The following is a 12,899-nucleotide window of genomic DNA, read 5'->3' as shown; positions in this document are numbered from 1 at the left end:
TGATTCATCTACATTATCTGTCTTTATTAAACAGTTATTTCCCCTAGTGAGTCCCACTCAAGGGAATCTTTATTATTCAGACAAGTCCTTACAGTCATAATGACAAAAAATATATAGAAATAGTTAATAATACTGTTATTTCTATGACTGTGGATAAACATCAGCTGGTAACTTTATATCAACAATCCATCGGAGCAGAGAAAAATCCACAGTTTACACAAGCAGGGAACCCATAATAATATGCCAGGGGTCTGGTGGATAATATAAAGCAAGACAGAGCACTGGAAGATACCAAACTTAGATTCTTAATGTATTTTGTTCAAGAACATAAAATTAGCTCTTTCTTACAGGAATTGGTGAGACTGAGCAAAATAGTTGTGTCATTTCAATCCCAGTGGAGTCCATAGCTGTGCCTAAACTGGTGGCATGATTGATATTATCTACCTGAAATCATTGAAGGACCAAATGACAAAATACATTCTCTGCTCCACAGAGGGGTGGATTCCAAGTTAGAAGCTACCCAAACCATTGATGATGCCCCGAGCGTCTCCAGCTAAAAAATACTGCCTTTGCAATCATTTCTCCTTCAAAGGACTGCAGGTAGACAATGCAACTTAGTAATATCGGTGTGTCTCATGTCAGAGTCCAAGGCCAAGTCTGAAACCTCAAGGAGATCTTTTTGTGTTTGAGAATATCTGCAACCCTTCGAAATTTTTATAATAATGCTAATCAGGGCCCCCGCTTCTAAGTCAAGGGGAGGTGGATGAAGCCAGTTTCCACTGTAACATCAGAGTGTAGGCCTAGTCTAGGCCTCTGTAGGCCTAGGTGAGCATTTTCACCTCCAAGGCAGTTGTAATTTGAGACACTCTGGATGCTGAGAAGGCTCTTGATCCTTCAGCTCTTATTTTGTGGCACAATGTACAGTTTTAAGTTTTTAGGTCCCTTACAATAAAGGTCTTAGTTTTGTTATACTCTTGTGGAAATAGAACAAATGTTTTATGGATCTTAAACATTACTGAAGGAATGAAACTTCATGACTCATGAGGTTTTGCCCTATGTTTCTGTGCAACTTCTGTAAGAAGAAGAAAAATACATCACCGTAATAGACTGCTTCAGATGAAAAGAAGCCTTGGGATAGCCTCAAAAGGCACGGTGCTGCCTCGAAGCAGTGCAAAACAGTGCATTTTGAGCCTACAGCTGAAGCAGTCCAGAAGTCTGAGTGAAATAAAACCTATTTTTCTCTCTCCATCTGTTTTCAGATGCTCTGTGCCATCCCTCAGTGTAGTACCTCAGCCACGAACAGGTAAATTAGCTGCAGAATGAACACTGCAGGACTTTATGGAGTATGCTGCCCTTTGATCTCCCTGCTCCTGCCCATAGAAGAACACAGCAAGCTAAGCCCAGCAATTAGCGGTAACAGCTTTTAACAGGCTCCACAAAAGATACAAAAGGACACAAGTAGGTGGTTTACAGCGTGGTGGATAAAAACAAAGTGGATACTTTCTTTGGCACATCATTCCTTCAGCAAGTTTAGGCTAAAGGACCAGGGGGCTAACTGGCAAACAGTAGGCTTCTAGTAAATAGACCTAAACTTTATTATATTTAGTTTGTGGGTAGTTCCTGCAGCAGAGAAAATATGTTCGTCTTGTCCTTAACAAATACCTCTGCTGGCAAAAATGTTTTGAGAAGACTCTTCTTGACTTCGGTGCTTTCTGAGTTAGGACTAAAGGAATCAACACAGATGTTGCTATAAATGCTTAGATTTTAGAGTATGAGGAAATTCAAAGGGAAAAAAAAAATCAAAGTCTGACTGCTCTGTTGAAGCATAGTACTTTCTATTGACTGTCACCCAAGGAGGGGCCACAAACCATGAAACTACTTCTGTTTCTGGACAACATTTTACAAGCCTGTCCTTTACCTAATCAGCTCTATGAAATACTACAGTACTGTACGCCAACCCTCCGCTGCTCGATCATGGTGCTCAGACCTCAGCACTGCCTGGACCACAGGACTGAGCTAAGTAATGTTCCTGAAGGTTGCTCTCTGGAGACCACTGAGCTGGTTAGCACAAGCTGCAGCCCATCACACCCCTGCTTTCCCAAACGTATCCCCCTGGGCCTGGGACACAAGCTGGGGTGCATACGCTTATATGACGCTTCTAGATCATAACTGTGATAAGTCACCCTGGCTCTTCACCCTGCTCTTTAGGTCAAATCTGCACCCCACAAGCCAGCAAATGATGTGACCACATTCATTTGGTGTTGTTTTAACAAAATCAGACACTGATTTTAGTATCCCAATAAGATGATAAATTTGCAGGCATAGTCTAACAAAATTCTTTTTCAACAAAAATATCAGTCTTTAGACAATTCATAAGAATACGGGGATATCACTAAGGCTGACATGTTTACAGATACGTATATTTATACTATACATACAGGCATTTATAAAAAGCTGGAAAGAAAGTGGGGAAAAAAAAGAAAAAGATGTAATAAATCAAAGAACATCCAAGGATTTTTAGCCATAAGCTATTTCTTAATTCAGGAAGGAAAACATGCATTAATCAGGACATTAGCTCCAGACAGTGCAACAACATCAGGAACATTGCTACTGTACAGAAAGTCATGAATCATTATAGACCTACAAAACGTTTATATAACGTTAACATCATCATTGGCTTTTATCAATAGTATACATGAAAGTTAAAAGGTTGATAACTTTATCCCCCACTGTGAACTCTCAATGTATAAAAATCTATAGAAATAACAATAACAAAGTAGTTTTACTTTTTGACAGAACCTTGTCTGAGGGCATCTCAAAGAAGATTAGAGACAGTGGCTTATGTTTTCAGAGCCATTTGACTCCAGTACTGTTTCATATTGACTGTGTAATCAAAGTAGCCAAAAAGTTGCACTGCAGCCTGGCTGCTCTGCTGAAGCACTAAACAATTTCCACTGTGCATACTTTGTACTCCTGCTCATGATCACAGGAAAAAAAAAAATCCTGAGGAAAAGAGGAAGCTAGGGCAAAGATTTTTCCCAATAGAGCAATCTCTGTGGGGATCTCTGTGGCAGGGTGAACCTAGAGCAACATCTGGGACTTTTCAGGCTACAACACTCTGGAGAATGGGAAAAGACAATTCAGTACCAATTTCTTCCTCACGCTAAGCTAGACTAAGAGTAAATCATTAGTCATATTTGGGAGATGGGGAAAATGAGGCACTGAGATCTAAGGGAACCTTTTTCTGATGACTACAAATGTGTCCTTACTACATTTCCATGTTTCCAGACAGTTAAAACTATATGTGTTTCCCCATTATCCCCTCCCTCCAAAGTGACTTTACTCATACCCATGAAAGATAAAGAGATGGTTAGTTTGTCTGCTATGGTGCTGTTTCCCTGGGATAAGAATCAACTTAGACAACTTCATAACTTACTTTCTTTTCAGCCACTGACTTTAAGTGCTTATTCCAAATAAACAGTGAACCAGAAAAATCAAAAATCTGATTGCTCTCCAAAATGTTGAGCTATATAGCATCCTCTTTACCATCCTCCCCTTTTCTTTCCAAGTTAATTAATAACTTGTGTTGTAACTAATCTAACTTGGACCTGGAAAAAGCACTCGGCTCATATCCCTTAATTCGTGTCTCTAGGATGGTGGAGAAGAGTGTAAATTATCAAAAAGTCTGTCAAGTGAGGGATGGGACCCTCTATCTGAAGGAGTTTCCATGGCCTTCCTACATGACAATATTTAAGAGTGAGTGCTTTGGTGAGGTGGGAATTATATTTAAAAATTCTATATACATTTATATCCACTTAGCCTTGAAGGGACATTCTATCTTTTCCTCTCAGGGAAAAAAGAAAAAAAAAAAAAAGGAAGGAAAAAAAATATGTTCTTGGATTCAGTTTCATTTAATCACCTCTTTTTCCAGCTTTTAATGAAATTTCTTATGTCACAGATTTTTTGAAACTTGTTTTAATATCTTCCTTCAAAAATGAGTCATATAACATATTCGCTACTAAGATACAGCGAAAACATGGTAGAAACAAATATAAGGAAAAGATAAGTTTTCCTTCCCCTCCCCCCCCCGCCTTGTCCTCTCACAGAAGTGGTTAAAACCTGAGCAGAAACCGCTATGTTGTTGTAACACCCTTTTTTCACATCTAATCTGCAGTACCGGTCATCTGATCTCAATTCTCCTGTTATTGTGCTGGGCATAACGTGGATTGCAATCTAGCATAGGGATAAAGAGCACATAAAACCTTCAGAAACATTTGTCAGGATTTTCCCTTATACTTACAGATGTTAAAACCAGAGGCACAGAAGCAGAGAGCTCTAACATCTATGTTAATGGATGCCAGGTACTAACATGACTTCTAATGTGAATGCCTATAAAATAAAACTGATATTTCTGTAAACTTTCTATGACACTTTTTCCCCCATAAGCTCTCCCTAAAGCCTGTTCTTTTCAAAATTATCTTTATCATCAATTTTTCAGAATCAGAATCACTGATGCAGCCACTTGATGATGAATATAGCAAATCTATCCAAAATCGTGTAACAGCTTTGACAGATAGTTTGCTTTGTTTAGAAAGTGCTCACTTTAACTACTCAACACTCGCCATTATGTGCCTGGCCATGCTAATCACACAGTATTTTTTTCCATTCCCTGATTGGGAGCCTTTAAGCTATTGCAAGGAAGATAAATGTGTGATTATGCATATCTTTGAATATTACTCAGATTAAAAGTTACTCTTAACAATAACTGTATATACTCAGAGATTCAAAACCGTACCTATAAGCATCCACTGTCCGATTATTCTCAATAATTGATGATGTGATCTCATATACATGAAATAAAAGCTGGCACAAAGATATCTGGAAATTTATTTTTGTTATTACTCAACTGATTTTTAAAAAATATTTCACAACAGAAGAGTGAAAGTCATTAGAAAACAAATATATATATAACTTATCATACTTAATAGATTGCCATATCTTAATTGAAAAAAAAAAAAAGGATTAAATAAGGAAAAACAAACAAAAGGTATGAGACAACTTTCCCAGCAGTATTAATGTATCAATTTCTCACCTGTGTAAATTGGTGCAAATCAAGTTAGGTCAACAGAACAAAACCAGTTTCAGAGATCTGAGGCTTTCTTAGAAAAATAATACTTACACATTCTGCTTATAGCAATCTCACAACATTGGTGTACTTTTTTTTTTTTTTGAGACAGAGAAAAAGAGAGAGAGTTTTGGACAAGGCTTTTAAGGCTTTTGTTTGATTTTCTTTTTTTTTCTTTTTTTTTTTTTAATTTTGCCTAAAATAGTCATCATCTAATTTTTCCCCCTTATTAAACAATATAAGAAAGGTCTAACTCTACATGTCAAAATTCTTCCTTTAAAATATTATGCAGCACAGCAAGGCAGTTTCCACTAAGGCTTGTGGTATGTCGGTTTATTAAAAATATCTATATATTAATTTTGTTATTAGTCATAGTGGCCCAGAAAATTCACTTAATTCTTCAGACAGTACAGAAGTCAGTGGACCTCAACTGTCCTTAATTACTTTCTCTGAATGTGATCTCTTCTCAGTGGGTCTGAAGCCAATATAAGTCCATTGTCTTTAATACTTCTGGGCTGAGATATAGACATCATTATTCTCCCCATTCTTTCTTCTGCCTCCCCAAATCGAGAGAAAATTAAATATGCTGTTTACTAGCCCACTAGACTGTGCAATATTGGCCCATTTCCATTACTGGCTGAATCAGGTCATGAGATCTGTATGTCTGAATTCAAGAGGGGTTTATGTTGGCATCTGGTCTCAGACTCTGTGCGGTAAAGATCCAGCTATAGACAAAACTTAATTTTAAAGAGATAAGAACTCCCTCTTAAAAAAAAAAAAATCAGAGTGAACAGGATACTTTCACTCAAATAAATTAGTCATTAAACATAATGTTGCTGAATTAAATCATTAAATCTCTTCCTTTTTCTCCCTGAGCCTTCCACAGTAAAAGACTAGCTTTCTGCAATTTTAAGGCGGGGTGGGATGGAATTGTGTTTTTTTTTTTTTTTAAAAAAACAAAACCAAAAAAAACATTGTACTTATAATAGGAGCAGCTTCAAGAGCTGCACTCACACACACTCACACTCCTGCTCTCTGTTAGGCTTCATTTGATAGCTATGAACTGTGGATAAAGAATAAATATGGCTTTTCAGTGCCCTAGGACTCTCACCTGACTTATTTATGTCTGACCTGGTAGGATACCACTGACCTTGGAAAGTTTAATTGAGGCTGGGATTATATGGCACTGCTTGAGGCCACCTGAATTTAAAGGGTGTGACACACTTTCTCTCTCTTACTGACTCTCTCGTGTCTGCTAGGGGATGCACTTGTATGTGTGTGCATTTCTGTACCCTAAATTGAGCCTAGCAGTGGTGAAATACCTTGTTGTAAGCCTACAGCATGTGGTACTGTAAGGGAAAAAGATTACTATTGTCAGGCAGACAGCATGAATGTGTATGTTTGGTGGGGGTGGGGGGGTGGGGTGTTTGCTTGTTTTTCTTTTCCCAGTACATTTTCTCTGAGATTTGATTTTTACTGTTGACTCTTAACTTTTTATGGACCTGATTTTGCCTAAGAACTGAGAGCTTGAAGAGTAGAGAGGAAAGAATTATACCAACGCGGTTTATCTGGACCCACTCATATATATTGTGCTTAACATCCTTTAATTAAATTTAATTAAAGTGTATGATGAACATTGATCATTTTCACTATTTTCATTTTTCAAGGAAGTTATACATACTTAAAACTCCTCACATCTCAGTTAAATGTAAAAAATGTATAGGAGGGGGGAGAAGGGCGGGGGGGGGGGGTGGAAGCAGAGGAAAAAGATCCATAAGACTGAAAGGTAAAATAAAATGAAATGGCATAGATATCTGCCAGCCAAAGAGTACTATCTTCCTACTGGAGATTGTCCCTAGATGGATATAAACAGCTCTCATCTGGTTTTCTTCAAGGCTGAGGCCAACAAATATGCCGTATTATGCACGAAGTCCTTTTATGGCACAGACTATTGTCCACCGGAGACAGAGCAGACACTGCTAAAGCAAACCTCACCTACAGCCACAGGCAAGCATCAAGCCCAAAGGGGATTCCTCTCCCGTCAAAAACATGCTCCCTTTTCCAGACTCAAAAAAATATATTTTCCCTGTCACTCAAAGTTCAGCCCTGCCAAAGCCCAAGAAATAGTCAGGCTTGAACTGTACAGGTAGTTGAGAACGTTCATCAGGAAAAGTTAAAATATTCCAGGATGGAAACAGCCTACAGAAATTTCCTCAGAAATAAAACAACTCTGTGATGCTTTCAAGACCAAAATTATCCATTCTTTGCCTTATTTCTAATGCTCTCTTGTCTGAAACTGTGACCGTTTTCTGTTTGTAGGTATCATAGGAAATGAAATGAGGAGAGGGTTGCTGTTAAGAGCAGCCTCAATTCCCCTATCTCTCTCCAGCAGGCTATGCCATGAATCAGGATATATTTTATTATTTTTATACTCCTATACAATGATGTAACACTTACCCAAGTCCCTAGCAAGGTAATGCCAGGATCTAGATGCAGTCAAATCCTGGACAAGCTGGCAATTAAATGTGTTGTTTGAAATTCATGGCCCCATTCTCTGTCACTATACTACTAAATTGACTTTGTTCCACCTAAGTTGCCAGCTAGGGATAATTGCATCAGCACAGGAAAGCATCTAAGATGGGTGAAGAAAGCAGAATAGTAAAGCTATCTGCAGCTGTCTCTCATCATTGGTGACATCCTACAGACGTAGTAGACAAACTATATTTTTAGAAGTCTGTGGTGAATGAAAGAGATTTTAGAATGAATAACAGATCTCAAGAGAGAATTCTGCTCTCTCTCTCTCTTTCTTTTCTTTTTTTAAGCAATTCCTCTCTCCCCTTTTGGTGAAGCATCAGCCTAAGCAGCAGACTTCCGCAACAGCCAAGAATAACACCAGTCCATGTAGCTGAACCATTTCACACTATGCTCCACAAACTAATTCAATACGCCGCACTATTACCATCAGCTGAAAGCCTTACACTGAACATCTGGGAAGCTGAATACTCACCCAAACCCAAACATCAATGATATTGATCATAGTAACATTTATACTGATTTTCAGTCAATTTTCATCCAATTCACCAGCTACCAATCTTCATCATGGTCTCAGACTCACTGCTCAAGATTTCAGGATTCACTGACTTTTGCTAATACTACTGCTAAGTCCATAAGCAAGCCAGTAAAGCTGTCCCACAAGAGTACAATTAAGTCTATAAATTAAAAGCACATATATTGAAAAAGTCTCATCATTAATCTGGACCCACCAGAACTTCAATATAATCTGACCTGCATTTATTGGCTTTAATGGGAATGGAAAAACAGCATGAATATACGTACACTTCTGAAACACTAGAGACAATAACAACAACAACAACAAAAAAAATAGGCTAGGCAAAAAAAAAAAAAAAAGGAATTTTTCTGTGATCCTTATTTATTACATTTTTAATAGAAAGTCAGTGGAGGTCTTATCTGATGTCATTTGGTTTAGGTTCCATGGTATTTTTTGTATTTGACCAAATTCCCTTATCTTCTCATTGCTTGTGTTCTGCTCTGCCAGCATCCAACAAACTGATATACTTATCTTCAATTTTATAATAAAGTTTTAGCTTCCACAGGATAAAAAAAGAAATAGGGAGAGAGGGGAAAGGAAAATTGCATCTAAGATACTAAACATATCAGGCATGTGTGACTGTCAAGGAATCCAGCAGTTAACCTTGTTCTTACTATAGAAACTTAAATAGTTGAAAGACATTTGACTCAAGCCCATGACTATTTTTCTTTTATTTAAGTTCTTAGTTATTCCCATTTATATGGTCAAATTAAGATAACTATTATGATCTTAGGCACTACCCAGTGAATATTTTGAAGCAAGGTTGGTGATCATTACTTTTCTGTGATTGCAGTTAATAACTAAAGGTGAAAAGATAATTAGAAGCACCAATTCCTGAGGCAGGGAATATAAACCAAGGGCTAATTAGTAAGTTACCATATAAGTGTCCATTCCTCTTTGGAGCTTTATTTCCTGCTCTGTCATGCCATTTTTTCCCCTCTCCTACTTCTCAATGTTTCATGCTTGCTGTATCACCTCAAGATTCATTCTCTTCATAGCTCTACCTAGAGTGACCTGGAAATCACTACAAAAACCAGTCTCCTCTCCACACTTAATCTATTTGTTCATTTCTTCTGCTGATCTCTTGTCAAACCTGATTTACCTTTGTTTAGTGTTAGCATGTCCTCCTTTGGTTTTACTTCTTCTTCAGAGGTCCTATCTTAGATAGTCTGTTTCTTCTTCGTAGAAACCAAAGCCTGCAGAGCAAACAAACATCTATCAATTACCCATTTGCTCATCTAATTTATAACTGAGCTTCATTTGCTCAGACTTGAGGATAAAGGCAAAAATTTTTGAAGTCTTTTGCTATAGTTAAGCAAAAACAAAGGTGCAGAAACCAAAGATAACACACTAAAGAGATGATAGAACAAAACTGAGAATGAGAAATAATTCAAGAGCCAGCTCCCCAGCTGAAATAAATGAGTCCCATCAGCCAAAGTGGAGCAACAGCAATTTAAAGCATCTGAGAATCTGGCACAAACTTACCTTTATTTTGCTTTGATTAAAAACAAACAAACAAAAAACACCATCAATAAAACTAGAAAACAATGAGCATGGACATAGTACATGAAGCTGGGCTGGGTCTGAAAAAGGAGAGCTAAATGGGTTATTATCTAGATGTTATACTTTGGCAAAATGTGACAACTATACCTTTTCATTTCCCCAGTGGCCTCCAGGAGACTTAAGATTTAGTATCTTATAGACCACTTTAAGCTTGAGAAACTTCTTCTTATGGTGTCTTATGAGTCTTGGAGGCTGTGAAAGCGATTACAATGCTTCATATTAACTTCTCTCAGCTTTCAAGAGATATGCTAGTGGACTGATACCAAAGTCTCCTCCTTGTCACTGATCTGCAGAAGTGGTACATCGGAAACTACAAGCCATTCCCTTTCAAGTCACAAAATGAGCTGTTTGCAACAACAGCTCCACATTCTTTCACAGCCCTGCCAAGTTCCAGGCCAAAAGTGTCAGCATTGCCACGGTTTCTGATCTTGTGCAGCCATCAGTTTAAAATGTGCAATTTCCATGCACATTTATTCTGGGCTCAGTGCAATTTCGATCCCCAGGACAGCCAAGGCATGGTGAGATCAAGTCTGCTTGCTCTGTTTTGAAGTCAGGTTGACTGGAAAATAAGAAATAAAAAAGAGAGAATAATAAAATAGGAGGAAAAAAAAAAGGTACTTGGATGTTTGACCATCTTTCCCTTTTCCCCACCTGACAGAATCTCGTAAAATCCATTAGAATATTTTGTTGTGGGGTAGTGGATGAAAGAACTAGCTGCCATGTCATGCCTCTTGAAGGGTTTATATTGCCTGCACATCATTCAGCTGCCCTCAGAGGAAAGTGCATGTGATTTTTGGTATCTGAGTGAGCACGCAATGAAAACAGATTCAGATCTCCCCAAGGTTCCACAGATGTAGGTCCACATAGGAGACAATTTGCTGTGAGTCATCTGAGCAAGGGGTGTCATGGCTCTGCTAGGCACACTTGTTCTCTCTCTACATTTCTCAGTTTCAGCTAACAAAGGGAATATTAACAGGTACCTCTTGAAACCGTGTTTTCTAAAGACTCATCTGGAGCCTGGTGAATCCTTCTCTGGCCAAAATGAGGTGGTTTGGGCAATTTAACTGACCTGCTCCTGAGCGATCTGCAAGTATTACAACAATGCTGATTTTGTCAAGTCTGAATGACAAAGATTTGGCCTGAAGTATTTATATTCCCTGACATGATATTTCACAAAATCATGGAGTTCTGGGAATCAGAAACACCACCAGATGCCCTTGGTCAGTGCAGTGAACTGCTCACAGTGCCTGTTCTTTCCAGGATTCATAAAGCAACACAAGACTGGAGAGAGCTGGACCCAGATTAGCTGCTGACTTAATCAGTTTCTGAGACATCTTGTATCCTACAGTGAAGACAAAATCAGGTTGTCTGTCCCTGCATAACAAAATCCCCACAGGACTAATTACCACTGCCTACTCTCAACTCCAAAAATCCCTCCTCCATAAATTGGAAGTTTCATATTTCGCACATGTGGGAAAATTTACTTCTGGGAGGTGTCTTATGCTGTGTGCCTCGAGGACGTTGAAGTGTTCATCAGTCTCTTAGGCTGAGAATTTCCTTTTTCCAGGAAGCAGCAAGTGGCTGCGAAACATGTTGAACTGAAAGACCACACGAGAAACACAACACTGTGGAAGTATTAAAAAATCTAGAATAAATCCTGGACTATAAGGCTGTGAGCTGCTCTGCTGTCCTCTTCAGATAAAGCACGCTAAAGAAACAGTGCAAACAAGATTTTTTCATTATGTTACTTCTATGTGTATTTACAGTGTGTCTTACCTGGAGGAATAATATATATATCTGGGCCAGCACAGATCTAGGTTTCTTCTTATCTAGGGCTTGTGGACAGTTTATATTCTGCAATATAATCTCTACCACACAAAAGGCCAAGTTTAGTTTCTGCTATGGTGAGAACTCTTTTTCTTTTTCTCATGCCATGTGGACAAATTTAAGAATTTCCCATATGTCCACTGCTAAAGATAAGATCAAAGTGCCCTTTTCTTCTGTCCAGCACAGGAAGCCAAATTACAAGGCCACAGATTGAAATTCCTGGGGACCTTCTGTACAAAACAGTTCTCTAACATAAATGTCAGCTTGAAAGCAAGGACCCTATGACTTTAGTAAAAGTCTTATGTGACTGGTTGATCTGAATTCTTTTGGAAGTTCAAATAGATCTGCCTTTTTTTTTTTTTAATTTTTCCTTTTTATATTTTCTCAAGCAACTCAAATTTCTCAGTCCAAGCCAATGACTCCATTTGAAATATTGCAAGAGATGTCTGGTCCCTACGAGGTTTTGAAACGTTTTTTTTCATCATTTAGTGCCTTCACTGAGACAACCCTCAGATAATCTTCGTAATTTGAATGACTACCAGCTTATCACAGTTGCATCTTTTTACATTCATACTCTGATCTTCACATGTGGAGACAAGAAAAATAAACTCATGGATGAAACAAAACTATGTGCATACATAGAAACACCTAGTTACATACACGTAGCCAGACATAACGCCAACATACTTCATTCAGACAAATAATGTAACAGTTGTAAATCCTAGCCACAAATCTTCGTGACAGAATAAAAAAAAAAAAAAAAAAGAATACTTGCATTTGAGTCTCTTTGCTCTCCAGTTGCTATCAGACCTTGGGTAATGTTACTCCATGTGTATGTGTGAGTGCATGCACACATGAACACATGAACACTCGTCTATGCACGTGTGTCTATACACGGGCATACACTTCTGTATTTTGTACTTCAGCCTTTTGTTTCAGATTTTTTTGTGCTTAATTACCATTTCCCTTCACTTGCTTTCTTTTCTCTTCAGCCCACTAGATGCCTCAGTTTCAAGTGTGTGAGAGGCACAATTTGATTTACAGTGTTAGGAGATTTTAAACAATACATTTCATGCCGCTAGAGGCTTGAAGCAACATCCTGAAGCAACAGGCTATCTTTCCCTAAGCTTAAAAATTAAGATTCACTGGAGTATGAAGGTCAATGGGAGACTCGGGAAAGGGTAAACGGTCTGGTATGATTACACTATGTCTGAACCAAACTGGCTTTCCCAACAAAAATGTGTCAAGTAATACAGACAATTCATAGATATGAAT

General features: G+C 38.2%; 1 long non-coding RNA gene across 2 annotated transcripts in view; it reads right to left on the bottom strand.

The window, feature by feature from the left end:
- LOC310904599 overlaps window positions 1-12,314 on the bottom strand; it is a 47,169-nt gene extending 34,855 nt beyond the window's left edge. For both annotated transcript variants that reach the window (XR_014588462.1, XR_014588463.1), the window contains exon 1: window positions 9,337-12,314. This is a non-coding gene — a long non-coding RNA (uncharacterized lncRNA). The remainder of the gene's footprint in view (window positions 1-9,336) is intronic.
- Window positions 12,315-12,899: the final 585 nt, after the last annotated feature.

Source organism: Anser anser (genome assembly GCF_964211835.1).
Source record: "Anser anser genome assembly, chromosome: 10".
Classification (NCBI taxonomy): Eukaryota; Metazoa; Chordata; class Aves; order Anseriformes; family Anatidae; genus Anser; species Anser anser.
This window is presented reverse-complemented; position numbering and strand designations above follow the sequence as displayed.